Here is a 20,843-nt window from a genome sequence, read left to right as displayed (position 1 = left end):
GAAATATCAAAAGTGGGATATAGAAAAGGCAACCAAGTCACACTCTAAGAAAATTTAGTTCTTCTTTATAATGTAACTTGATGGTTGATACACTTTACCCTACAAAAACACATTTTGAAAACTATACTTTGAGAAGGGACCTCAAACACTACCTAGTTCAACCCCTAATATTATAGATGAGGAACTGAGATTCAAAGAGATTACAAGTCATACAGGTATTATGTGACAAAGCAAGAATAATAACTGAGTTCCTTTGACTACAAATCCAGATTCCCAGATTCCTGCCTTCCATATAGAGTTATGAGAGTAGTGACTGCATGCCAATGATCCAGTATCACCAGAAAGCCTACAATAAAGTGAATCTTAATCTCCAAATCCCTCTGAGATAAAAAGTATAAAGCAAGCTGATCATTGCAAGGAAAGAAAATAATCACCTATTTTGGAGAGAAAAATATATCCATTTTTAATCTTACTGGGGAAAAAAGGTACAAGTCATTAAAAAAATCTAAAACACATTAAAAAATGTTAATCTTTATCCCTATCTTTATTCCTGATGAAATGTGCCTCTTTTTAATGACATCTGGGACTCAGCTAGTCTCCCTTGAAAACAATTTTGCCTATTGCACTTTTTTTGACTTGTGTGCACATGGCTACACATGTACACATTTATGAGCAATAGGTACCTTTTCTAATATCATAATATTTCATACTCCTCTTCTATATTTTAGTTTGTATGATCCAGAGCTAGATACTTACCTTAGGATCACAGACTTATAGTTGGAAGTTCACTTAGAGGCCATCTAGTATAGCCCTTTTTTTTTAAAGTTATAAAAACTGGACCTTGAGAAGTTCAGTGACTTCTTCAAGATCACTTGGCTTTTAAGTAGAAGTGGTGAGATTTGAGCCTATAAACTCTGGGCTCTAAATTCAGCACTCTTTTCACTGTACTTTGCTTTTGTTGTCTTTTTTTCCTAGTCACGCCAACTCTTTGTGGCTCCATAGACCATAGTATGTCAGCCCTTCCATTCTCCACTAGTTCCTGAACTTAGTCCAAGATCATGTTCACTGCTTCCATGACACTATCTCCTACTATGATTTTTACTATATATTATTTCTCTGAGAGCTTAGTACATGCAATAGTAGATATTATAATGTTCTATCCCCCAATTTTCACTCTCCTCTGAGGTCAATCCTCTGGAGATGAGTTTCTCACATTTTGTTGAGTAAGTTCTTAGACGACTGACATAGACAACAAACATAGACTTAAATCCCTTATTATTGGTAGCACTTCCTAGAGCTTAGATTCCTGAAACATAGCTTTATAAAACAAAGGATCTCCTCCATTCCATGAAGAGCAATCCTACTCAATAAAGAAAATCTTCTTAACAGGCAGTTATCCAAAAGCAGAATGGGCAGCCCTAGGATGTGGTGTTTTCCATCCCTGAAGGTGTCTAAATCAGGCTAGATACTCACTGGTCTGCTGTGGTTGGCAATAGGCTTCCTATTTAGATACAAGTTGTACTAGGTGGCCTCTGAGGCTTCTTCCATCTCTAAAGTTCTGCAATCCCTTGGAATATGAATTCAATGGAAATGGTGTGCGTTTGTGTATGTGTATATATTTGTGAATGTATGTGTGTGCAAGTATAGCCACCCAAAATTTAAAAAGTAATAATAAATCACAAAATTTTTATTTTAAAACAAATCTGCAAAACATAAAGGTAAAGATTGATTGAAGGTATTCTTCCTTTAAGTATAAATTTTTAACAAAAACTTGATTTACTACATGTATATTTATTTGCTTATTTATTATGTCAAAAGCACTGTACTACAGGGTGCCAACCTGGGAACCACAGGAGAACAAGGAATCTCCAAAGCTATAGTACTTAATCACTTACTTTATAACCCACATGAATGAAAAGGATTTGAAATTGCCTGTGTGATTAGATATGACAGATCTGTTAGAAAGGACACCCTCTTCTCCTTAATTGTGGGAAACATTAAGTTGATTGTATCTGTCCCTATTTAGAAAGAAAGCTCTAATTGACCTTGCAAAATATTCTCTGATTAGGCTACTCTAAATAAGAGCTGGATTCATTTTAATCATGACCAAAAATATTTATCAGATATGGGCTATGATGCTCACTCATTTGGAGACAAAGGTAGCTAAAAAGATCTTGCCTTCTAGGAACTTACAATCAAAGATAACCATTATGTGAACATTTTAAGATTTAAAAGAGAGATAGTAAAAACATCCATTAAACAAACAGATAAATTAAATAAATAAATTATTGAATTGCATCATGACAAGCAAATGGATAAATGCATTTATTTATTCAGGGCCTGCTAAAAAATCAAAATATTTATCCCCAAAGTCTTGTAACTTAATAAAATATATGTTCAGTGTGAGTTCTAGCAAAATGATAGAAGGTTCTGTCCACTGGCCTGCTGAGACATCTAACCAAATATCAAATGCAACAAGGTAAGTAACTAGAATAAAACCATAAATGGGAAAAAGGGCTGGAGGAACATTTTGCAGTCATGAAACCAAAGAGCATTGAAGGGGACATTGGAAATTCAAATCAGGATGGGATTTTAAGTCCTATCTTTGCTTCCATTGTGTGGAATGAGCAAGTTACTTCATACCATTCTGTGCTTTTGCATCCCAGAGTTTAGCACTATGCCTGGCAAACAGTAGGTGCTTAATCAATGTATATTCTTCCCATATAAAACCAATCCCATTGTCCACCCAGAGAGACTAAAAATAAATCCAACTCTTTTCTTAAAATCAGAATGTTTCATTAATAATCAAGTGACATATTGAGTGTCAACAATCTTTTGCTTATTATTTTATACTTTTGTGTCTTTTAATCATAGAATTATGTAGACTGTCAAGACCTGGAAGGGATTGTCATCTAGTCAACCTCTATCTCAATACAGCTGACTCATGATCATCTCCATTTTGCTACTTCCTGGGATAGCCCTTTCTATTTTCAGATAGTTTTGGTTTTTCTGGAAACTTTTCCTCACATCAAGTCAAACTGGGCTTCTCAGTAACTTAGAAACCAAACTCTTCCTCCATTTTATGCCCATTGTTTTGTAAGTATCTATGTTGTGAATTCAACAGATTCGTTTAAATTTAATTTAAAAAATTTAAGAGACTAGTTAACAAACTGTGGTTGGCACTGGAGGAAGTAAAAAGATAAATAATGGTATCAAGTGATAAAATTCTCACAGTCCCATGGCTGAGGTAAAGAACATTGAATTGGTCATTTTATAGTAGATTCAATTATTCCAATCACAATAATGACTAATTGCCAAATAACTTATTTGATCAACCAAGTAAACCATTTGGAACATGGTCAAAACTACTTAACCTCTATATCATGGTTTAGCTACTCTGGCTATATCCACGTGACTTTGGTGTCCCACTCTTCCCATCAAAGTCTACATTCCTATTACCAATCCATTCAATCATCTATTAACTTACAAGAATTTTGGAATAAAGACTTCTTTAATTTTGTTCCAAAAGGTAGAATGAGACACAGTGGACAGAAGCTTCTAAGAGGAAGATTTTGGTTCAAAATAAATAAAAATGAGTTAGCCTGTCACTGGTTGTCTATATTCCCCACCTCTCTTTATATACAGTCAAATGGAGCCTGGATGATCACAAATTAACGAATATGCAAAATTAATTTTTGCTTAGAGACAAGATAGACTGGCTGACCTCTGAGGGTCCCTGTATGATACTCTGATGCTGTGATACCTGTGGCAAAACAACAGAGTATTTTATATATATTTATATCTTAAGGGTTTTGATTTCTATGGGGACGACTGAGAATTGATCACTCAAAATATTTCCAAATGGTTAAATAAGTCATTACCATTTGTATAAGATTAATATTTACAAGGAATCTTAGAAGGGTAAATTCCCCATCTCTCATCAAATCATTCAGGAGGGATTCAAGGATTTACTGCTTTTAGTGAAATCCCAAGATGGAGAGTCAAGGAGCTTTGGTAACTCATTTTAGATTCTACTAGATCTTCCAAGTTCTGAGGTAGTTGAGATAATAACTTTTTTTGTGCCTATTGAAGAAGAGCAGAGTTAATCCAATCACAGTGCCAGTCATCTTGGGCAAGTCACTTCATTTTTCTGTCTTAGCTTTGCTGCCAAGAAATGATGGATTGCTGCTTTGCTGGGAGGCCATGAAGATTTTCCCATGTAAGCAAAGAGCTTTGAAGATAGGAAGCCAGACATATTACAGCACCATTATTTTTGCTCTGAAAAGCTTGTGTGATGGGTTGGGCATCAGATGTTCCTGATTTCTGCATCAGACTGAAAATGCAAGATTTGCAGCGGTTGAAGGATTGCCAGCGGGTAAAGCATATGCATCAAAAGTATATTGGTATACTGGTAATCGGCCAATCTGACAGGACAGTAAGTGAATGAAAGCTAACTCACGGACAAAGGGATAAAGGCACTGGAGAAGTCAATGTAAATGCAAGATGAAAAGAATAGGAAAGGTGAGAAGTTGTAGCCTGACAGGGGGGTAAGAACAGGGACAGACTTCTTCTTGTTGCTGTTGGGTACTATAAGAATTATTCTCTACTGATTCCCAGTAATCTAGTCAGCTTCAAAACATCTGGTACATGGTCTCCCGGATTATAGGAATTTTGTGTGAAATAAGGGAACACTCCATCCTAGGGCTAGTCAGGCCTTTTGATAGCTATAGAAAGTGAACTCAACGGAGCCTCATTTCAACCCAAACCTTTTGGGGCTCATGCATCATTAGTCTGTATCATGGTTCCCAGTCATTTGTTCCCTTAGAACAAGAGCTCCGAGTGGTTTGACAAAGAGCAATGGACAAATAAAGAATTCTTCTTCTGCCTTCCCATTCACTGACTGCATGGGGTGAGGTGAATGCCAAGCTTGTGGGGCCATAAAAACCAGAGGGAATATTATAATGAAAGCACAGCCCCCAAATTACAGTTTACCATGAAGTCACAATATTTGTCATTCAAAATTCAAGGGCTTAGCCTGTTCGAACATCTCTAGAGGCATAATAAGGAGATTTGCCAAATGCATCAAGGGCATATGAAATGGAACCAGGAAGCTAAACTAGACACATTCCTGGGACTTCTCCACTTTAATCCCTTCTTCAAATAAAGGCAAAGAGCAGGCAAGCCACCGGAAACTTTCCCTAACCTTCCCTCCCCAGCAGCAAAGAGAAATACCACAGATATAAGGGTTCCCTTTGCTGTCAAATGTGGCTCCATGAAAAGAAGAGCTCCCTAGAAATTAGGGGACTAGTCCAAGTTCCCTATTAAATCACTCTATATAAATTTAACGAGGCATTTAGTTGTCTTTTCATCTTATGTTGTCACTATAAAATAAAGCTTAAAAATGTTCTCTTTTTTCTAGAATGATGCTCGGAAGAAACCTCAGAAACTTTATAATGCAACTTGTGGGTCTTATTCTTATACTAAAGATCTCTAGAAAGATGGGGAACTCATTTCTCCCAAAACATCCCATTCCATATTTTGACAACTTTAACTTCTAGGATGTTGGATTTAAATCTGCTTTCTTGTAACTTTGCCATGTAAGAAATATGCTGCAGAAAAAAATAAACATGAATAATATATTTTAAATTATCAGGAAGAAGGAAAAGGAAGAAACATGTATTAAGTACCTACAGTGTATCTACCAGACACTGTGCTAAGTGCTTCACAAATACTTTTTCATTTGATTTTCACATCAATCCAGAGAAGTGGGATTATTATTCCCCTTTTACAGTTGAGGAAACTGAGGAAGAGATCAAATGACTTTTCCAGAATCAACTATCTAAGACTAAACTAGAACTCAGGCCTTCCTGACTCCAGCTCCAGCACTCTATGCGCCACTTAATGGCTATTAACAGTGTACAAGTATCCTTATGCATATGTATGCGATTTTTATGAGAAATACATGGACTTGGAAGCTCTAACAGTCTTTTCTTAGTCTTCATTTCTCCTCCTCCTCCTCTTTCTTCTTCTCCTCATCTTCCTCCTCCTCCTCATCTTCCTGGATCCTCCCTCTTCCCTAGGTTTTTGTGAAATTCTTTTCCTCTGGTTCTCTTGCTATGGCTCTTCCTCTCAGTTTCTTCAGTTAATGAGCATTTATGAAGTACTCACTATACTTCTATCCAGACATTTTTTCATAGAATCTCTTCTTTTTTCATTGTGCCATTTCTGAGTGATCTTATTAGCTCCCATGAGCTCAACCATTCCCTTTACACAAATGGCTTCCATCACTATATATTCAACAGAAGTCACTCTTTCAAGGTCTGGTTCCATATCAGCAAATGCTTATTGGGCATTTCTACCTAGATATACAAAAAGGATTTAAAACTCAACCTGTCTAAGACAGAATTTATTATATGCTCTTCTAACCCCAACCCCACTACCTCTTCCTCCCAAATCTCCTTATACAACCACCTCTAGAAGAATACCATATTCCTTATTTCTATGCAGAAATACCACTATCCTTCTGGTCATCCATGATTACAACTTTAAGAGTCATCCTTGACTTTTTCACTCTTCTTCATCTCCACTGTCATTACATCTAGTCCCTCCTCAATCTTGCCCAGTCTTCCTTCCCTTATCTCCTATGGGTCCCATTTTCTCTACTTACACAGTTAAAATTATGGTTCAGACATTCCCATCTCTCACCTTGACCCTCCCAGAAGCCTCCTACTTAGTCTCCTTGCTGCCAACTTCTCTCCTATCAAATCCATTCTTCATATGACCCCAACATTTTTATTCCTCACACATTATATCTGATCTTGTCATTCCCTTTTCTCAAGGAAAACCATGGTCTTTTGCCTCTTATATAAGACATATATATGTATATGTATATGTGTGTATATACATATATATATATATATATATTCTCACACACAAGTTCACACAATATATATTGTCTGTGTTACTGCTCTAGAGTAGCATTTCAAATTTTATTGAACAAGGCTTTTGCAATTAAAGAAAGTTTATAAAACTAAAAATAGCTTTTACTTATTTATTAGCTTTTCCTTCTACTTCCCACCAAAGGAGTGCAAGTGTTTAGAAGGTAGGAACTGTTTCATTTTTATCCTTGCATTCCCCGTTCCTAGCACAGTGCCTGGTCTGCAACAGAAAGCTTACAAAAGACTTCCTGAATTGAACACAGCACCCTGAATTGTGGCCATCGATTCAAATATCACTGGACTACAGGGAGGCTTATGGATCTTGTTTCTGTGCAGTGCTGAGAATGAGACAAATCAAGATAACCCAAGCATTTCCACAATAGAGGCCCGGGACATGAGAATCATTTAAAAAAAAATGGTTTTGAAGCTTTGAGGGAGGTTTTGTTCCCGGCTGGGGAAGAGAAAGGACAGACACCATTTTTCCTTAACACAGTCACATAACCCTGCTTTCCCCAACCCAGTTCTAAATCGTGTTTTCAGCAGTGGCCTTGGACATAGAAACACAACTCTAGCATACTTCAGCTCCTTCTAGGTTGGAGGCTCAGGCCCCTCTTCTCATCTGCACAGTTCAAATTAATTATACACTTTAATTTCATGAATTATTAATTTGATTCTGACTCGGCAGCTTATGATTATCCAGCGCTACAGACTATACAATTCCAGCTTCATTAAAACATCACCAGCTGCCTGAGAGACAGACATTAAATAGGGGAGAGCAATAATAAAATTAAGCTTCCGGCGCATAGCAACAGAGTTCTCCACAGCCTCCTGCGTGCAGTAAGGGGTCTGCTGCCTGCCTGGCCCAAGCATAAAGGAGAAACTCCTTTTAAACAAGTCTATTCCCTCTCTCAGCAGTTTGTTTCTGGGCCTGCCACTGCACACACACACACATTCATCTGACCAGAGCCTTCTCTCCATTGACCCACAGTTTTTAACTCTCTGATACCCATCTTTGTTCCGAGCACAGTCTGGTTGGAACCCTAACTAGTATTCCACTGTGTTGGTTCCAGAGCAACATTTGTAAGTGCTGGTGGCAAAGCAGTACTGCCGAGGATACAGATAAACCTCTTCTTCCTGCTTCCATCTTACTGGTTCTCCTTAAAAACTTACAGAACTTCAGGACTGGCATTTGCATGGTACCAATTGAATCCAAACTAGGATTACTCCTAATCAGTCTTTCCATGCATATTCTTGAATAGGAGTATTTAAAAATTGGGGAGAGTTATCTGAATAAGATCATTGTGTATGTGGAAGCAATTTTGCCACTTCTTAGGAGCAGTTGGCCAGCTAAAAGGAGTCCCTAAAAATAAAATAAAATAAAATAAAAATAAAAAGGAATTCCTGATTTATTTCTGGGGCTTGACTTTTTTTCCTGTTTCCCTCCCTTTTCTCTATGAGTACATCCAGAAAAAAAAATCTAAGGATGGCATTACTAATACATGCACATGATCTGAAAAGAAAATGAAAAAATGGGCATGTGGTACAAAAGGTAGAAGTTGAAAAGATAAAAGAGGAGATGGGATGGGGGAATGAGAGGAGAGAAGAGATAGATACACAGAAACACCTTTTTCTTCTCTCTGCTGTATAAAAGCCCAGTTAAGAATGCAGAGTCCTCTGTGGATTAATATACTACCCAAATAAATAACACCAGCCCTCTGCCTCCCAGCAACTTGGTGGCAAAACAATTTATAGAAGGAAAATGTTGGAATTTAGACATTCCATTTAGCTGCTTCAGAAATCTAAGGACCCTGAACCTTGTGGGACTTGAAATCGATGGAATTAATTAAGGGAGATGTCCAGTGCTCTCCACTAAGTAATCAGCAGGTACAGTAGACCTGAAATTCTATAAAGAAAAATGGAAAGGGATGACATTGAGGGAGGCAGTGGGGATTAAAAAATGAGCATCCGAGTGGGAAAGGCGCACACCCATTGATCGCTGCATTAGGGATTAAGGCTTCGATGAGCAGCAAGAAGATTCTGTAACAGAAAATGGTTACAGAGGATGAGCATGAGCACAGTAGATATATATAACCCCTGACAGCTAGACCCAAGCAAGGCAGAGGACAACTCACCAGTGAACCTTGGAGCTAAAGTTGTGGGGTTTTATTGGGGGGGAGGCGTGGAGGGGAGATGAGGGTGCAATGTAGCTCCTGGATGCTGTTTTTCTTTCTCTCTTGAATGATCATAACTCCCTCCCCTTCTCTTTCTTCCCTTCTCTGCCCCCATCCCTCCTGCCAGTTTCCTTGAGGGTAACCTGGGGGCACAGAGAGAAGAGGGGTGGGGGGGCAGACTGGAAAGGAGGGAACCATTAGGCGGACTCCTGGTGAGAGATTCAACACACTGTAGATGTCAACAACAAAAAACAAAACTCGGGAGACTTTTGAAGCTCATTCTCTCACAGCATTCTGCAATCTGCCAGTGACTCGGAGAAGGAAGGAAGGTAGGGGATTTACAAGGATATTTAACCATGGGAAATAATAATACTCTACAACTGCCAAGTACTATGCTCCAAAAAACACAATACCCTTTCTAAGCCATTACTTCCCTCCATTATTAGACCTGCACTTGAAAAAGAATGGTCAGAAACCACCAGCCTGTTTTATAGAATGGGTTACTGGGCTACATGGGACATGGAAATCTTTTGACCATGATCATGTGGATGCATATATATCTAAGTATGGATGTGTGTGTGTGTGTGTGTGTGTGTGTGTGTATACACACACACACACACACATATATATATGTATATATATATATATATATATATATTATACACCCATATATATAGTGTAGATAGATAGATTCTGGGAATCAAATTAGAAACCCTTCATTTAAAATTTAGGAGGCTACTCAGTCAATAATAAACTGCCTATTAAAAGACAGATCATCAGTATGAAATTACCCAGCATTCAGTATACCACACTACATAGTACTGCAAAACATAGAGCTGGGCCAAGAAATGGGGCTCATCAACCTACTTATTCTATTTGGACTCAGATATGAAACTTCTATCATTATTCTCTTTCCTTGAAAATTTCATTTTTTTGACAGTGCATGAATCTCACATGGACATAGTTATCTTTATGCAGTCTCTCCTATTAAAAGAAGAGTTCTTAACCTGGAGACCATGGACTTGTTTTATTTTTTTAAGAAAATATATCTTGACAATCTTGACACCCATATTTCTAATAACTCATTTTCTTTATAATTCTAGGCATTAAATTTTATTCAGTTCAAAATATTATTTTTGAAGAGGCATTCCTAGTCTACTAAAGGAACCCATGACAAAAAAAGGATTTTCTTTTCTCTTTCTTTTCTTTTTTTTTTATTTTTTTGCTGAGGCAATTGGGGTTAAATGACTTGCCCAGGATCATAAGTGTTAAACAATGAGGTTTTTGAAAACATGCAAACACAATGCAAATATAAATATTTACATGCAACACACATGCACAATGCACATACATGTGCTGTATACATGTATATATCTATGTTTCATGTATGCACTGGATTTAAATAGATATGTGTATATATACATATATGTACATTATGGGAATATATGTGTACATAAATTGCATAGCTAAGTATAGTACTCGGCACACAGTATGTGCTTAAAAACAATTGTTGAATAATATTAAAGCAACTGTTTAATAAGGAAAAAATTAGATATTTCAAGAAAATAATTCTAATATTCCTCTTGAGAAAGAGTCCTCCCCTTGAGGAAATATCCTAGATTATTCAGTCCCTATAATCCTGCTGCTGTATCTTGAACAGCTCAAGGTGGAAATCACAGACTCTCTTTGTAGCCCAGCCTCAATGCAACTAGAACTCCTCCCCAGCCAGAAGTCACAAGGCTATAAGCTGCTAGCAATTCAATACTGTGAGATCTAGTCTTCATTAATATGCATCTCACTCCCTTCTGAAATGTACCCCAATGCTAACCTCCACTTTCTAATCACTGGGAGTAAAATGTCAGCTTGAATCCAGCTTCTAAGTCCTTGTAATGATGTCCTTGTTTTTAGGGCCCAAGTGGACACCTAATAATTAGATGCAACAGATGTAGCTCCAAAAAGCAGCAGAACTTTTTTGCTTTCTTTCTCTCTTACTTGAGTAAATTAGAAAATCCTAAATTATTAGAGGGAGTTTATGGAAAAGTTAGCTGGATCTAAAGGCTGACAATATGTGACTGACAAAATATGGATCTCTTTAAACATAGGTATCTTTGAGCACTGCAAACTCTTGACTCTGAGCTTCTTATTGGCGGCTCAGTGGCGACACAGTGAAATAAAAACATGAGGAAGTCAACAAGGAAGACCTGAGTTTGTATCCCAACTCTCCCATTTACTTGCAAAGCTTTGATAAAGTCACATGATCTGTCTAGATTTCAATTTTTTTCATCTATAAAATGAAGGAAATTAACTCCTTCTAACCATAGTAACAACATCTCAGAAGGATGAAGATCTGGCCACATCTTCCCTCCCCAAAACTGGGATGAAATGTTGATTTATGCTGGAGGAGTAAGTCAGCCATTCACCTGTTGTCATTCTTTCAATGGCTTCCATATGAAAAAGATGAGGAGAATAGGGAATTATATGAAAAGTAGAATATTCAGGATCTGCCTTTAAGGGTTCACAGCCCAGTGGGAGATTGGTAAGCCTTTTAATAAGCTACTTGAGATCACTAACCCCAAGAAAGGACTTTAGAAAGTGTCTGAGGAAAAATGAAGTAAAATTTCTAGGATAATTTTATAGAACTTACAGTTTTATAATTTTGTTCTCCATCAATATTTTCCAAATTGATAGTTGACATACAATTTCAGGACAGCCTAGATATCGGGCCTTTTCTACCTCCATTTCAAGGAGGGTCATATTGCATTTGATATAAAATAATCCCTCAAAAGTCATAACCAACAGTCATACAAATGCAAGAAAGTATATCGCCATAGGGTGAACATTTGTGGTAAAACTGGAAATGTTCAACTTGATTATAATGCTTTACGAAAAGGTCGTCATGGGATTTCAGAACTTTACCTTGAGGATGTTGGCTCTGTTTTCAAGATGAACTGGGAAGAGTCAGATTGCCCAAGCATACTGTGTCCACATCACTCTGATCATATGTCACGGGCTAGCAGCCAACTGTGTACTTCAGAAAACAAACGGATGCACACATGCGTGCTCACAAATGTCACATAACTAGATATACAAACACACCATCCATTCTAAGATTGAAAATAGACCCAGAGAGGAGAAGAGGGATCCCATGCCATCTCTGGTATAATCTTTCTTTTATTTTTTTTCCTTTTCAAAGTGCCCTCTAATTGTATTTTTCTTTCTTTATTCTATAAACCTTAGTTAAGTTCATCAGTCATTCAGTGCCTACTATGCGCAAAGCACTAAAGTTATGAAGAAAGTCAAGAAACAATCCCTGCTCTCAAGGAATTCACAGTCTAATGGGGAAATAACATACAAAAAGTTATGGACAAACAAAACATGGATAGAATAAATTGAGAGGAATCTGAAAGAGAAGGCCTAAAGATTAAGGAAAAAGAAAGATTTCTTGCAGAATGGAGTACTTTACTTGAAACAGAAAGGAAGATAGGAAGTTCCAGGAAGGGGAAAAGCCAGTGAATGCATTTGGATTGAGGAGACGGACAGCAAAGAAGCCTATTTTAGTGGATTATAGAGAATGACGAAAGCGTCCAGGTGTAAGAATATAAGAGGCTCTGGTCACAAGGTTCAAAACCTCCAAAAGCTGTTCAGATCAGGTGTTTTGATGGAGTAGTTTCTGGCCTTCCATTTCCTATTATCTTATCTTTTCCACAAACAGGACTCCAGACTCATAGGATAATAACTCTAGAACAAAAAGAATTTACCCTTGTCCTGGACATCCCCTTTAGCCCGTAAAGGGTCTTTCTTAACAGGATTCAGTAAAGGATCACAAATTAGAGATGAAAGGCAGCTTAGAGTTCACCTACTTCCAAAGCTCTAAAGTTACTGATGAGTAAGAAAATAGGGTAAATAACCAGTTTCTCTTTCATGGTATTTTATATTCCCAGTGTCATCACAGTGCCTGACACATAGTGGATATTTAATAAATGCTTCTCCCTGGAGCAGGAGGAAAGCCACTTGGTCCTAGGATACTGCAACAGTTTCCTTTCACAGATCAGTACTTCTTTGAAGGTTTTCTTATCCAACTTGTGGTAACACCCTATAACACTAACTTGTTCCACTTAGTGAAGTTGACGGGATCATTGCCCAGGGTATACGGCTGGGTGACATTCTATAACATTTTCATTATCATCTAAAAACTATCATTTGGCCAGATCCTCTGGGACTAGCCCCTCCTTTTAGAATAAATCCAAGTGTGCTGTAGGATTTATTTATTTATTTTTAATCCCCTAACCGTCTTATATGGCCTGGAAAGTCCCTTCCAATTCTAAAATTCTATGACAATCTCAGCTTAAGAAAGCAAAAGCCATAAGCCAAAAAATCATGCTCACTCCAAAGTCACAACAGTTTACTTTCTTTTCAGTTTGAAAGTTTACGACAGATTTCTCCCCCTTCAAAACCATGTCCTGCTACATTGATAGGATTTCCCAGAATTTCTGTCATTTTGGTACAAAGATGAGGTAGGGAGATTCCCAAAACACCCTTAAACCCCAAATATCTTCTCTCTTACCTGTCTATGATCAGGATTGACCCAAAATCTTAAAATCTGATTGTTCCTTCCCATCAGCCTGGGTGAGCTGAATCATTATAATTATTCTCCCTAACCCCAACACACAATAGGATGATAAAAGGAACTAGGTTGTGCAGTATTCTTATGGATACACACAATAATTCATTCCTGACATCTAACAGGGAGCTGAATATCAGGACTATGCCAAAAACGTGCATCAGAGTTAACCCATGAGAAAGATCAGACAAATTTCAACTGAAAACTCAGCTGGTGTTCAACCCGAGTTGTCATTCTCCTTTGCCAATAACTTTAGCATGTTTTCACCAGGCTATACCGTAAGACAGTGCAAAGCAGCTAGTGTTTTTTGCCCCAGAGATAGCTTCATTTTCATTGCTGCTTTTGCAAAAGACAAACCAAATTCTTTGTGATTACTTTGCCCAAGCAAAGATGCAAGAGAACTATCACATTTCTGTTTGTAGCCACTTCTAGAGGCCCAGAAAGGAAACAAATGGGTGAAAGGACAGACAAACATAAAATAATTAGTGGTATAGAGGTGCCCTGAATGTTTCTTTTGCAACTTCCTCTTGTAGTTCCATTCTGTGTATCTAGCTGGACATTGGGTTGAAAGGGATTAAGGGACACAGAAGAGTCATTTTTGAATCAATCACCTAAAAAACCCCTAACCAACCCAAAAACCAAAACATAAAAATAGACTCCCCCTAGTGGAGGCTGATTTGTGTGTTTTTTGAGTTAGGGTATCTCTAATGGTTTTACCAAAGCACATTGGTTTCTAGCCAAGGGGTGGAAGAAATAAATGCTTCATTTTATTTCTCTGTTGGAAATGAGACCCTGGCCCACGTAGGCAACATAGCTAGAGCGTGTTTGTTCTAACTTTGTGGAGCTAACACACACCTGCCCAAGGAACTGGGACGCTATATTCCTACCATCCCAGAGCTACTCAAAAGAACTCCCAGCTGCTGCAAAAAGTATTTTTAGCTCCATTATTTATTTGAACACCTGCCCAAAAATCCTAAGCAGAGCATAATCTAAGAGAGGAGGGGTTATATTGGGAAGTGGAAGCAATACTTTTTTCCTTGCTTACATCTATGAGTCAGTTGAAGAAAAGGTTTTCATTTCATAGGCTCATAGATTCAGAGCTGGATAGCCATCTAGTCAAAAATCCCTTCATTTGATTGCTGAGGAAACAGACCAGGAGACATTAAGTGACTTCCACAAAGTCAAAGAGGTAGTAAGTGGAATATATACTTTTCAAATCAGTTTCTATCACAAATGAACCATTGCCCTACTATAACTCTGAAAATGGGCCCTGTGAATAAAAAATGCCAATAAATACACTGGAGGCATTTTTGATCAGTTTTTAGCATAGAACTCATTCTTAAGAAAGTCAAGGTCCCTAATGATCCGTTATTCTACTGCAGTGAGAAGGGGTCTCTGAGGTCATCTTACAGGGGAGGAAAATGAAGTCTGAATGAAGTTCAGCAATTGTTTCAGAATCACACAGGTAGTAAGCACTGGAAGAAGGGACAGAACCCAACTCTTGGGCAGTGATCAATCCACTGTACTGCCATGTTCTGTTATGTTTATATCCTGGAATTGCTCCCCTAGGATGATAAAAAATCATGTAGTTCAAGAAGAGCAGTTTTTTTTTTTTTTTTTTTTTTTTGGTGAGTGGTGGGAGTGACATATTTTAATTAATCCTGATATTTTAAAATATTTTATGTGATTCTGCAATGACCCTTCTTTATCTCCCTTAATCCCTCTCAGACCAATGGCTAAAATGATACATGAGATAGAACTTCAAAAGGAAGGATCTTAGTTACACAAGAAACATTAAGGCCACCTTGATATTAGCATTTGAGGTGGTGGAAACAGCAATAACAGCTCACATTTCCATATTGAATTAAGAATTATAAAGTGATCACCTAGTTAGAAGCAACCCCCCCAAAAAAAATGGAACAAGGAATATTAGAAGGAGGAAAAGGAATTAAATCTTGAGTGACACATTACTGAACCCAAGGAGTCAAGAAGTGCCCTTTTCCCATTAAGTACTTTAAAATGTAAAATTAAATTGAATTGTAATTTTCTTCTAGGCACTCAGTTTTCACAGTTTTATCCTCAGCTATTTGCTCTCTCTTGTTCTTCACATTTAAACAGTTGTCAAATCTTGCTGTTTTTTATCTATCCACCATCACTGCCATACAACTCCTTTTTACTCACAATCATTCTCTCAGTTCAGACCCTTATTATCTCACATATGAACTTTTACAGTGCTCCACCAGGACCACCAACATTGGTTTTCCTGCTTCAATCTCTCTCTGGTCCAATCGCCCTCCACACAGCTGCCAAAATGATTTTCCCCAAGTGCACAACTGACTATGTCACTCCTCTATTCAATGAAATCCACTGCTTTCTCTAGGACAGAAGAGAAGCTCCTCTGTTTGGCTTTTAAAGCCCTTCACCACCTTGACGTATCCTCCAAACCTCCATTTAATGACTCCCTTCCCCACATGTTTAATCCAATCAAACTCTCCTTCTCTTTGCTTTTTACACAATACACTCCAGCTCTTCTCTCTGTGCCTTTATACTGAGCATTCTATTGGCTTGGGATGCCCTCATTTCTGTCTCCTGGAATCCCTCAAATCCTTCCAGATGAAGCTTTAACACTAAATTTTGTGCTTAGTTTTCCTGATTGCCTCAAATACTAGTGCCTTTCTCTGTAACTACCTTGCATTTATTTTGAATTTGTCCTATCCAATATTTATTCTGAATATACTTATGTATGTGCACATTGTCTCTCCTGAGAACACTTTGAGAGTCAGAATTGTTTCTTTTTGTTTTTATATCCCAATACCTATCAGAATGTGACACACAGTAGGTTCTTGATAAGTGTTTTTGATTGATGCTTTGATTGACACATCAATCTTGACTCCTTGATTCTATTTTAAGGCCATCAAAAGGAGGTATTCTGCTTTTTAGTTATTGTATATCCCCCACAGTACCTAACAGCATAGAGCAGGTGTTCAATAAACATTTGTTAATTGATTGACAGATTTTACCTGTTGGATCACCAAGACTCACACGAGCAATGTTCATAAGTTGAAATACCTGAAGTCAGTTCCCTAACTTATAGTTCACTAAGTCACCCTTATCTATATATCAGGTGTTGTTGAGTTAAGGTTTGTAAATTTAAATATATATGTATATCTATCTAAATTTGTATAAATATATGTATATGTGTGTGCATATATATATATATTTACAGCTGTATTTCAGTAAAATTAGTTTTATTTGTAATTATATCTATTTTATTAATTTTAAATTAGAATTCTAAGAAACAGTCTAAAATCTTTACTAGTATGACAAAAGGGATCAATAACAATAGCAAAAAATAAGTAGGAAGCCCATTTGATATATGTCATTGGTTGAATTCTATCCTTTTTTCTGTTTTGAGACTTCCTTAGCTATGTAACATGAGATTGTGCTGTATACTTCACTCACAGGAAAAGGGGCTTTGAGATCTAAGAATAAAAGACATTCTCTTGAATATAAAGTGCCATTAGATTACATAGTTCAGTGGGTGATGTTCACAGACACACATAAAAACACTACTTGGCAGTCATTACGCACACCATTTTTCACAAGATCTTAAAGCATGTTGCTAACATAATTCATAAGCAGAATGTCTTCATTTTTAATGAACCAAATATGCCAGTCACGTGCCTCTGAAGATCATGCATCTCAATTAAAATTACAATTTTGTTATTTAGAACAACTCCTCCCTGCTGAGATTGTGACCCCTCTATATTGCTACTCTGGTATGCCCAAGAAGACAATAGGTTTATACTGGTTATAATTTCAGAGAAGTAATGGATGAAAAGGGGATGAAGGGAGGAGAAAAAAGAGAGGAAGAAGGAAAGAGGAAGCATATAAATGCACTAAGTGAATGATGCAAAGACCAAAACCCTCTGATTTCATCAGACCAATGAGAGTTTTGAGGAGTTGACTATATCCCATCCTGAAGTTTTGAGGCAGATGATCATATACTGGAGTCTCCAGGTCACAGAATCGTAGAAATAGGAAGGCACCTTAGAGAACATTTGGTTTAACTTTCTTCATAAACAGCCCAAAGTTTGGATAAAACATTTTCTGAATATTCACAAGTCCTTTTTTCTCCTCTCTCTTCAGTATCATTTACTTTAATCCCTACTGATTGCCTTCACCCATCATTGAGGATCATCATCTCCTCTAGGGTGATCACCAGTCAATCTTGGCAGGCTGTTTCCTTGGAACATTTTGTGTGGGGGGGATGTTTTGGAGGTCGTTAAGTTCTAAAGCTTTAACAAAATCAGGATGCTAATCCATATTCAAGGGTAACTAGCTGCTGTGGTCCAAACTACCAACAGATGTATCCTGAAACCATCAACAGATTCATGGGACACTGCTACAGAGGATTCAAAGGCTCATAGATCAGGAATCAGAAAGGCTCTCAGAGACTAGTTCTCCATCCATTTGTATAGTACTAGTTTTCAATGAACTTATTGGGTTAACTGAGATATTCTAGGGCAGAGAAAGTTGTGAGATTATACTGCCCAGTCCTAGTGAGAGAGACAGATTATACTCTCCAATTCAAATCATCTCATTATTAACAACAAAAACAAACAAAAAACACACCAGATTCTATAGAGCAACCCAAAACACTTTTCCTAAGACAGCTTTCTATCAAGGTAAAAAATTAACTCCCATTTCTTAAAATCAGTTTAATCCCATTGATCCCTGCTACACTTAATACAAGTAAAGTCAGTTAGAAGAGACAGAATAGAATTATAGGAAGTATAGTGGAAGAGTCAAACCAATAGACATGGTTTGATATAGTTCTAACACTTAATTAGGTTTGTGATCATGGACAAGGCATTTAACCCTTTCTAAGTCTTTGGCTTTTGTTTATTTTAATCTAAAATGGAGATATAGTACCTATATCATAGGCCAGTGGTCCTCAAAGTGTAGTCCAAAGAATTGTTGGGGTCTCTGAAACCCTTTCAGAGGGTCTACAAATTCAAAATTATTTTTTTATTTCTAATATAGTAAATAGCTATAAATATAACCCTTGTGAACAAAAACTCTCTGAACAGATCATCAATAGTTTTTTAACAACACGAAGATACTGAGAACAAGAGTTTGAGACCCACTGTCACAGGCTATCATGTGGACGATGCTCTGTAAACCTAAAAACTCTATATAAAATTGAATTGCTGTTACTACATCAAGCCATCTAAGGGCCTGCTCAGAGAAATAGATAATTCTTTATGGACAACCAACTTTGATCCTTCACTAACCTTAGGAAGAAAAAATAATCCTTACCAGGACAGCATTGCTAAACTGAAAAGATTCCCAAACTATTTAACATTGATTTTCCCAGGAAGCAAGTCAGAATATAAATGGTTACCAGCACAAAATAAGACAAAACCTCTGAAGCTCTATGAGCTCCTATGAGCTCATGGTATAAAGAAGTAGACAATATCATAAACAATTATGTATAAACAAACAATTTTGTTATTATTGAATTGTTTTAGTGGTGTCCAAGTCTTGTGATCCCATTTGGGATTTTCTTAGTAAAGATATTGAAGTGATTTGTTTTTTTCCTTCTCTAACACATTTTACAGATGAAGAAACTAAAACAAACAGGGGTAAGTGCCTTGCTCAGGGTCACACAGTTATTAAGAGTCTGAAATTGGATCTGAACTCAGGTCTTCCTGACTGCAAACCTAGAACTCTATTCACTAAGCCACTTAGCTGCCCTTATACCAGACATATCTAGGATAAATTGAAGATTATCAATAAAGGGAAGGCACTAGCTCTAAGAGGGATCAAGAACGTCTTCTTATAGAAAATAAGATTTTAATTGGGACTTGAAGGAAGCCAAGAGATGGAGATGAAGTGGGAGAGCATTCTAGGTATCAGGAATAGCCAATGAAAATAACCAGTGTTGGGAAAAAGAGAATAAGGAACAGCAAGGAAGATAACAGGATAAGATAGAGTAAGGTCTAAGTTGCCTGGAATATAAACCACCCAATGAATAAATGAATGGGAAAAAAAAAAAACAGTTTAACCAATTATAAAGCCTAACTAAAGTGCATTCTTGAATTAAATTGCGGGCTATTTAAAAAGGGCCACCTTATCATTTTTGTAGTGTTTTTTAATTCAGGCTTATGATTTTATGAGTTCTCTGAACTCAAAAATAAATAAATAATATTAAATTATCTTGCAGCATCTATCCCTTTTGTTCTAAACCAGCCCATCAATTTAGAAGGTATCTAAGTTCCCTCCCATGTTTAATACTCTAGGAGTATTTTGAATTGGATTTGAAATAACAAAACATTTTATTATCAATTAATTTAAAAGTCACTAATTTTGCTGCGTTAACAGTTTAAAAAATAATCATTTTGTACAAAAAGGCTCCCTGTATTAATTTATATATAATTTTGTTTAACATTTTCCCCATATGTATCTGCTAAAATGCCAGTAGACCAACCAGTCTGCACTCAGGCAACAATCTGTACTTGGACCACAATCTATTGTATACATAGATAAGAATGACAAAAAGTTGATTTTTAAATCTCTCTATTTACATTTAATTTTCTCCTTTCCAGTTTCAACATATCATTTTTTCCTCCCTTCCTCAGTCTTTCCCTCCCTCCCTTCTTCCCTCTGTCTTTCTCTCCCTCCCTCTTCTCTCCTCAGTCTCTCTCTGTCTCTCAGTGTCTCTGTCTCTGTCTCCTCTCCCCCAATGGGCACAGGTGGTTTTTATTTCAGCCTCTCTGAGTGGTTCTGCTATTCAAAAATTAATGAATAAAAGTGGCCTTGTAAATAGATTAGCATTATAATGGCAATAATGTTTTTTGCTGCCTTCTGTGACTCCTACAATCTGTGTGGACCTGGGAAGTACATTACTTCTCGACCCCTCCCCACTCATCATTCTCCCTTTCTCCTTTCTTCCTCACCACCAGACTCTACTTCTCTTTCAGTCTTAGAGAGACAAAACTTATTCACCATGTAAACAACTACAAAGAATATGTGTATTATTTGGGATAGAGTGGGATCGAATACCCCTTCCCCAAGTGCTTTAAGATAAGAAAGATTTAAAATTAAAAA

The 20,843-nt window shown here is 37.1% G+C and overlaps 1 protein-coding gene across 2 annotated transcripts in view; it reads right to left on the bottom strand.

Annotated features, from left to right (window-relative positions):
• PBX1 (PBX homeobox 1) overlaps positions 1–20,843 on the bottom strand; it is a 316,651-nt gene that overhangs the window by 127,470 nt on the left and 168,338 nt on the right. The window lies entirely within an intron of this gene.

Source organism: Sarcophilus harrisii, chromosome 4 (assembly GCF_902635505.1).
Source record: "Sarcophilus harrisii chromosome 4, mSarHar1.11, whole genome shotgun sequence".
NCBI lineage: Eukaryota > Metazoa > Chordata > Mammalia > Dasyuromorphia > Dasyuridae > Sarcophilus > Sarcophilus harrisii.
Note: the sequence above shows the minus strand (reverse complement) of the source record. Positions and strands in the feature narration are given on the sequence as shown.